This window comes from Corapipo altera, unplaced genomic scaffold (assembly GCF_003945725.1).
Source record: "Corapipo altera isolate COAL_440 unplaced genomic scaffold, ASM394572v1 1b, whole genome shotgun sequence".
Classification (NCBI taxonomy): Eukaryota; Metazoa; Chordata; class Aves; order Passeriformes; family Pipridae; genus Corapipo; species Corapipo altera.
This window is the reverse complement of record NW_020884881.1, coordinates 4,926,037-4,934,721: the sequence shown is the minus strand read 5'-3', so window position 1 is coordinate 4,934,721 and position 8,685 is coordinate 4,926,037.

The window sequence follows — 8,685 nt, the reverse complement described above, 5'->3', positions numbered from 1 at the left end:
GAGCTACTATATAAAGGCAAAGAGCTTTGGTTTGGTGATATTTTCCATAAACATTAACTGCCTTATAATTCTATCACTATTCTGGTAGTCAGGGTCAGTGTTGGAAATGTTCTTCAATGTAGGCTCTGGCCCATTCTAAAAGGTCTGTCATTGTGAATGCATTTCTGTTCCTTTACTGTCTACTAAAACCCACCAGACCATTTTAATTCCCTTTTTAGTCCTGTTAAGGGAAAAACATCAGAACCAAACTGACAACCCATCCCACCACAGGATGGAATGTAGCAAACTTAGTAGTACTCTGAGATGGGTCTAAAGGAAAATCTAAAAGCAACTTCTACATAATCACACTGACATCCTTGCAATCATCATATATACATATTTTCACACTGCAGGAAACAAAAGGTCTTCACCTTTTCAGGTAACATGGAAGATGCTAGAGGGAAAAAGAGCATAAGTAGGTGGCCAGTAGGAAGATAGGTCAGGCATGGTATTTCCAAGGTCAGGAGACTTGTCAGGGTTGCTTATAGATTAGCAGCATAGGCAAGGATCAGATGACCTGCCCAAGAAGTAGAAAATGAGACTTTGAGCTGACTTGATGTGAGGATCTTTCTTGCTTCTGAGAGATCTTGCTTCTGAGAGAAGGGACTATGAGAATGAGTGAGGAAACAAGCAATGGGTGTGGGCATTGCCCAAAGCTGTGATGTAGTGGCATGGGGGCTGCAAGTTTGCTCTGTCACAGGATGGTTCCTTCCTTTCCCCAACCATCCTTTCCCCAATCTGGCAGGAGGAGCCCTCTCCCAGGGAGGTAATGTCTGTGCATAAATGTGTATGCCAAGCACTGAAATAGAGTGCTTCTTTGTCTTGTTAAATAGTTCCCATCTTGTTCTGGAAAATTATAGTTCTTATCTCTGATTATACCTTTCTTGTATCTTTTCACTGTGCTCAAAGCCATCTTGATGGTAGTGGCTCAGCTACTCACATCACTCCTTCCTGCAGGCAACATACCCTCTCTTCCTTGTCAACTACTTTTCCTGCCTGTGCTGTGCAAGATTTCCATTGCTAGATTATTAAATTCCAACTTTCTTTTAATCTATGCTTATAAGAATGCAAATTCTTATTACACACTGCACACAGAATTTTGTAATGTCCTTACACTGTTACAGTGAAGGAAATACCAGAGTGGTATTGCAAATATATTTGAGAGATTGGACTGGAAAACATACAAATTCATTACTGTCATTTTTTAAAAAAATTTGGCAGCATCTATTTCACCTTTGCTTAATTATAAATTTAGTATTATTGGATTGAAATACTTTGCATTCCTTAATTGATATTTAAAAGTGTGCCCAGTGTATTTTACTTTGCATATTGCAAAGTCATTTCGTATTTTTATTTTGATTTTTACATGTATGTAGTATGACTTTGTACTTCAGTGAATTCAAGAGAGCACTACGAAGGGGGACATTCAGAGACATTTCTTTCTCCTGTACAAGTAAACTTCAGCCATGGGCCAGCTATTGGAAAATTCTGTCTTCAATCTTCTTCCTTTCATAATCCATTGCTCTTGAACACATCTTACAATTTTGAAATATTATAGTCAAAGAAAGAAAATTCACATTGTTAGAGAAGTGATCTATTTGGTAGGAGCTCCTTAATATCAGGAATGAAACGAACAGGATGGCCATTCAATAGATATTGAGAGATGTGTTTCGATGGCCTGAATCCCTTGAAAGGCTCAGATGCTAAATCTCCTGTCCTCTAGGGTTTTTCTAGTGTTGACATGTTCACTTCTTGATAAAGGGCTATACTGTAGGTGCTATCAAGCAATTTTGTCAGTTGAAAGCGGACTTACTGTTTCGAGTTATAAGTTAAGCTACCAAAAGGACTATTCATTTGAGAGAAGACAGAAGCAGAATATTCTTGTTATTAATAAACTAAGGGCATAAAAATCATTGAATCTGTTAAAAATGCTATAGTCTCAGTGGTCAGGTACTGTCTGTGGAGCAGCTCTGCTAATTGACTTGTTGATGTGGGGCCCCAGATTACCCAGACCTCCCTGCGACAGGAGACTGTTGAGAATCTCACTCAAAGCACTTCTCCCTCCTGCAAGAATTGACTTTAAAAGCAAATCATAGGATGAGTATTGAAAGCAACAGTACAGTACTGTAAAAGATAACTCTTGAAACAGAATATGCTTTTGAGTAGCAAAATAAAAATAGACCCAAGAAATCATGATTCAAACAAGCTGCAAGGCCAGCTGAAGACTGATCTCTGAGTGGTGGGAGCCCAAGGTAAGAGGTCATGAACTGCTGACTCTCTGCATAACAAAGGTCATCCTGAACCTGTGGCCCAGCCAGGTGACCAGACACTCAGAGACACAGCAGGAGCTGAGGACTCCAGACTTTGCCACCCTTAGTCCATCATGGCTGGGCTTCGCGAACAAAGATTTGAGAAGGGCTCTACCCATTTTGTTGCAAGTGTGTTGGTGGCTAAAAAGGCCAATACAAGATAGGTATGTCTGGTTGCAAAAGTCACAGCAGAAAGACTCCTTAGATGGTATATTCTTCAAGGTACGATTCTTTCTGCATTGTCTTTTCTCCTCAAGGGTGATCCTGCATGCACCACCCTTAGACTGTAAGGGTATAAAACCACAGGGTTTCTTTTGTCTGGGGTCTCTCCTGGGAGGCACCCAACTGGAGCTGTTATTTTGTTATTGCACCATGATTATATTATTTAAGGGTGAGATGTCTGAGACGCTGCTATGGGCAACCCGGAGTCGAGCCAGTAAGGAAACCTGGTCTGACTGTGTGAATGTGGGGTGTGTAGTTGGGACCTCTGTCCCAGCTTCCCAGCTCAGGTGATGTGGGTGTGACTGGTCAGATAGGGAAGTTTAATTAACACAAATATAGATATAGGGGATGAAACTAGATAATCTTTAAAGTTCCTTCCAACCCAAACCATTCCATGATTCTGTGACTGACCTTATTCAAAGGCTAGCCTTGCTGAAAAAAAACTGAAATTATTAGCAGAGCAACTTTTCCCCTGGGTAGTCATTTCAGGGGGTTCTGATGTCTTATGAAGTGCTTCATAACCAGAATGAAAGAGCAGGGATTTACCATTCCTGACAGAAGAAGTCAATGGACCGAACAGTGAAGAGGCAGAGTAGTATGCTTTCCAGCCATAATTGTGATGCTGACTTCACGGGAGTGAAGTGCTTTGGAGCAGTTCCTTCAAATTCTCTGCATTTCACTTTCACTATTCCTAAAGGGATAATATTTAGTAAATGTTGTGTTCTGTTCCTCTCCATTTCAAGCACTATTTTATTTACAGGTTGAGAATACTTCAGATTATTAAAAATAAAGAGAGCAGAGGAGTCTATCCTCTCTTTGTAAAGTGTTTGAGAGTGCAGTATTTAACAGTGGAGATGTTATTTAGACAGAGGATGGACTACTTCAGTTGCAAAGAAATGTACTCAGTTAATTAAAAACATTTCTGTGCTGATCTTTGAAACAAAAAACATTAATACATTTTTAATTAAACACCGCAATTTTATAGATTTTAAAATATTGCAAAAAAGGCTCTAGAAATCAAACTAAACAAATACTTCAGCATAAACCAAATGAAGATAAATTTTTGTTTTGCAGTTCATATCACTGTATCCAATAACTGCTTTCAAAAAACTTTTGCTTAGATGAAAATATAAAAACAAGAGTATTGGAAAAGAGGAAGACATCAATAAACAAAGGCACAAATAGATTGTGACAGGTGTGAATTTTTATGGTGTTGACTGGACTGAAACAATCCACTGAAGAAAACCACAGCACAGGTAAATAGATATTGCTTTACTGAACCTCCTGAAATCCAAAAGCCATTAAACTTTTTATAACAGACTCTATCCTCAGTCATAGCCTAATCTAAACTTTGGAGTACAGTAAACTACAGTAAATAACTTCAGGGACCTATTAATGAGAACACACTTCAGAAGTCTTTAAATCATCCTCTTTATGTAAGACTCCTCAATGTTAGGCATTCCTTTCCTATTTTAATTCTGTATTTCATAGCCAGGAATGCAGGGTGTAGGAAAAAGAGCCTTGTTGCTTTTAGGTGAATAGAATAGAATAGAATGTTTCACTTGGAAGTGACCTACAGTGATCCTCTAGTTCAAATACTTGACCACTCAGGGCTGAACAAAAGTTAAAATATGTTGTTAAGGGAATTGCCCAAATGAATCTTAAACACTGACAGGCTTGGGGCATTCACCACCTCTCTAGTAAGCCTGTTTCAGTGTTGACCACCATCTTGGTAAAGCAATGCTTCCTAATGTCCAGCCTAAACCTTCCCTGTGTTGTTGATGATCTAGATTTCCCTTAAATATTGTGACTGAATCTTTGACAGGAAATCAAAGCCAGTTTATATGACCTAGTATTAATTTCTGAGATCTTAGAAACTCGTTTTCTATTTAACTGATGCCATTAGCAATGCCAAATAAATCACAAAATTCAGGAAGGTAAAGGTAAAAAATACTGTCATCATTCTAATTCAAACGTTATGGCAGTCACATTCCATAAATTAAAACATCTGAGTGTGAGAACTTGTTTAAAATGTTCTTAATGGAGCTTAGTAATGTTTGTCTGGGGAACAAGAATATATTTCAACTACCTCTTGGCTAAACTGGAATTTAAAGTTAGAATCTAAACACCATAAGATTAACACTTAAAAGTCATATGCAAAGTTGCCTGATTTTTAGGTATGCTGCCTCTTCAGTGTCCTGGGAAAAGTAGGAATGGCTATTTCAAGTGGCTATTGGCTATTTAAATAGCTACTTCTAAGACTATTTGAAGTATCCAGTGAAGTGAACCATGAGGAAACAATGAACACACAAATGAACACACTATTACCTTTCACACTTTTTATACTAGTTAGTGCCTCACAAGAGTATCTTTTTCCCTAGGTACAGTCCACCCACAGAGCTTTCCTGGGAGAAATGTCCACGTTCTTTTTTTTTTTTTTTTTCCAAAAGGCTGCAATAAAGCTCATTCGTTTCGTTTTATAGGGAGAGAATTGCTACAAATCTTTATACAGCAGCTTGATTGTTAGAAAGTTCATCCATACTCTGGTGTTGTTTAGTTCAGTTTCTTTTCAACCTAAGGGGATTCAAACTAGCATGATATTTCCCCAAAGAATTACAGAAACAACTGAAAGTTGCAATAATCTTGTTAGTGAGTAATGTGCAGAATGCAAATAAAAATCTTGCAGAGCAAAGCTTACAAAATCTTATAGCAACACCACTGTACAAAAATGATGTGAATATATATCCGTAGTTTCAACATCAAAACAGGACCAACAATGACCAAACAATGTACTACCATTGTGCTTTACTTCAGAGGAGAAGGCTATGTAAAAATGAGAAAAGTCTTGTCTGCAACCAGAAGAGGTACCTAAGGGAATTAAACTGTTCCCAGAAACATGGAAATTTCTGAAGGATACCATGCAGCAAACACAGCAACATTGCATATTATATACTAAAAGATATTTGGAAAAGCTAAAAATAAAGCCAGGATGACTATTCAGCAAAGCAAAAAACAGTATTGGAAACCAGAAAATATTTTTCAAAATGTTGTTGTACACAAACAAAGAAAATGAAAAGCCTCATAAATTTTGACAGTTTAGATGTAAAAAGTGCTGCTGTGAAGGCAAAGAAAGAGTTTGAGAAGAAAATAGTGAAAAGAATAAAAAATAACAATAAAACTTTAATCTAAAGCCATAGCAGCAGAAAAGTCCTCCAGAGACGCTTGTAGAATCACCAAGAAGAGTTGTGTACTGGCTCAGCAAGGGCCAGCAGCTCCCTGGGGCCAGGTATCTGAAGAAACAGGGGATCCATCAGGGCAGGAGCCTCAACAACCAGGTCCGTCCTGCTGCCCCCAGCCAGGAAGTAGGGCAGATATGGGCAACTGGAGTGCCCAGGATGGTGAGTGGCAGCCTGTCTCAGCTCACTGAGACCAAGGACGTTGAAAGGAGCTTTTCATAAATTCTGAGATGGAATTAGTGAATACTTTAATAAATATAGTCTCCTGGGGAAGATCCAACATATTTTCTATAAGGTTCAAGATACATCCAGTTGTATATACCCAGTTGACTTAAGCAGCTTGAGTTTTCAATAGTGTCTCAACAGTCCTTGCCCAAAGGATAATGTTCTAAGTGACTCCTTGGAAACATTATCTCAGTGCTCAGCAGCAGTCAAAAAAACCTGAACAATTCCCAACACATTTATGAAGAAAGTGAAAGTTAGTAAGTTAATAGATGGGAAATCACTTTTTATAGTAAGATTTCATGCAGAGGTCGGGGATGTTTGTGAAGATTAAAGAAATGCTGCCTATAAATGCAATGTGTAGTATGTAGAGAGAAGCAGAATAATCATGATAGTTGGCTTGAGGAGGTGTTCCTTTTTTGCAGCTTCTTCCTCTATTAGATTGAACAATTACCATCGCTGCATTTTTCTCTGTCTGAAGGGGTAGACATTTTCTAGAACAGTGACCACTTCTGTAAGGTGAAAAGCCATCTTCTCCTTCAGCTGTGATCTTCCTTCTGCCACACTACCCTTCACATTATATTTACAGTCTAATCATTTAAACTTGTCCTTTTATTCATCTTCCCTCAAATACATTAATTCTTATGAGAAAATATGCTTTTCTATCTGTTATCATCTCTTTCAACTGTGAGACTGAATGCCCCATGGAAATCTTTCAGTGTGAACATACTTGATGTCACCTCCTAAACAATCACATTTTCATTGCTGTCACCTGCTTCTCACATAAATCAATACTGATCAAATCAAGCAAGGCTGAAGGATGGAAAACCTATGTAATGTAAACATAACAGCGTACTAAACAATTGGCAGCAGAACTCTGAAAAGATGGATAGAAAAGTAAGGAACAGAGGGATGTTATTTTAGAACTGGAAAAGATTCAGGTAAAGGCAGCAAAAATTATCAAAGGAATGCTCAATTCCTATATGAGCAGACAATTCCATATGAAAAATGAGATAGGCTGAGACCCTTCAACCTGGGCAAGAAGTGGATTACACAGATGTAATAGAGGTCTACAAAATCAAGACTGTCATAGAGAAGGTGGATAAGGATCAACAATTCATTGTCTCTTCCAGCAAAAGAATTATGGGCCATCATATGAAGGCAGCAGGAGTCAAATTCAAACCAAACAAAAGTAAATTGTTGTTCTCTGAATGGGTATCAGAGCAGTAGAACAGTGTGTCAAAATCTATGCTAAGTAGAAGAAATGTACATAGATTCAAGGAGAAACTGAACACGAACTTGAAAGAAAGATCAGCAGGAAAGTTAGTAAACAAACAAATCACATCAGGCTCATGAATTACTCTGACCTGACGATAGCCAAAGGCTGGGAAGCATTTCAGGGAAATAGCATATGTACTTTTCCAGTTATTTTTCCTTAGGCATCCTCTCCTGCAAGGAATTAAATCCTCTGTTTTACAGGTAATCTGAGAACAATGCAGCTACAGGGGACAGTTGAGCAAGAATTTGGTATTTATTCTCCAAGCCTAAAAGTGCTACCTGGTGAATAACTGGAGCTCCTGATTTATTTCTATTAGAAAGTTTTTTTTGAAAGTCTGTTTGAACCTTAGAAAACCTGTGGTCCATCATTCATACCAATGAAAAAGCCATCTCAACAGAAGAGGGGAAGACAAAAAAATAAAGCAATTAACACTACTGTAAACAAAATGTTATTGCTTAACAAAATATAATTTTGTCTTTATAGTAACTAATATTTTAATTTTAAAAACGATTAAGGCCAGAGTCATCCAAATATAGCCAGCAGACATGAAGAACCATTAAAAATTGACATTTCACAAACCATATTCTGATGTATCATATTTCAGCATCAGAGACACTACAAACTCATCAGACATAGAAGTTGAATAGTTCAGGCTTATTATACCTGATTAAGGGAACACAATGAGGAAGAGAAAGTTTAAAAAAAAAAAAAATCCAGCAAAATTATATTAGAGTATCATTCCTGAAGAAAATTTGTCATATAGACAATATAGAAGTAAATTCAGAAATAACACAATAATAATATAAATTATATCTGTTTCAACATGACCAGCACATCCCCACTCTCTGGGTTAATTTACATACTTTCCTTATGGAGGGTGACAGACAACATTTTAATTATGAATAATCAAGTTAAGTTAAATATAAGGGTCATTTCTTACATTTGTTCAGTATGAAAAGGAAAATAGCACATTAACCGAACTGAGGAACAGTAAAAAGATCACATTTTAGGAATAGTGGTAAACATATCTCAGATTCTATAAAACGTTACAGCTTTCAGGTACCAGAAATGGTTATATGTACATGTGCACGTCATGCTCCCACAAAGTGCCTACCTAACTCTCTTCTTTACTTCTACTTGAAGAAGTTTAAACTTTAGCAGTATTTGGATACAGAAAAAAAAAGGCCTCTGGATCAGATGTTATTAAAGATGATTGCCCCCAGGGGATTTTAAAATTTAAATTTTAATTCTGAAAAGCACCTTTCTGGCCACAGAAAGTAAAAAGAAAGAACTATTCACCAAGTCAAACCAGGACAGCCTCCTAAACAGCCCATATGCTGAGGGGCAGTATAGCATGTGGCCTTCTCATGAAGCTTCT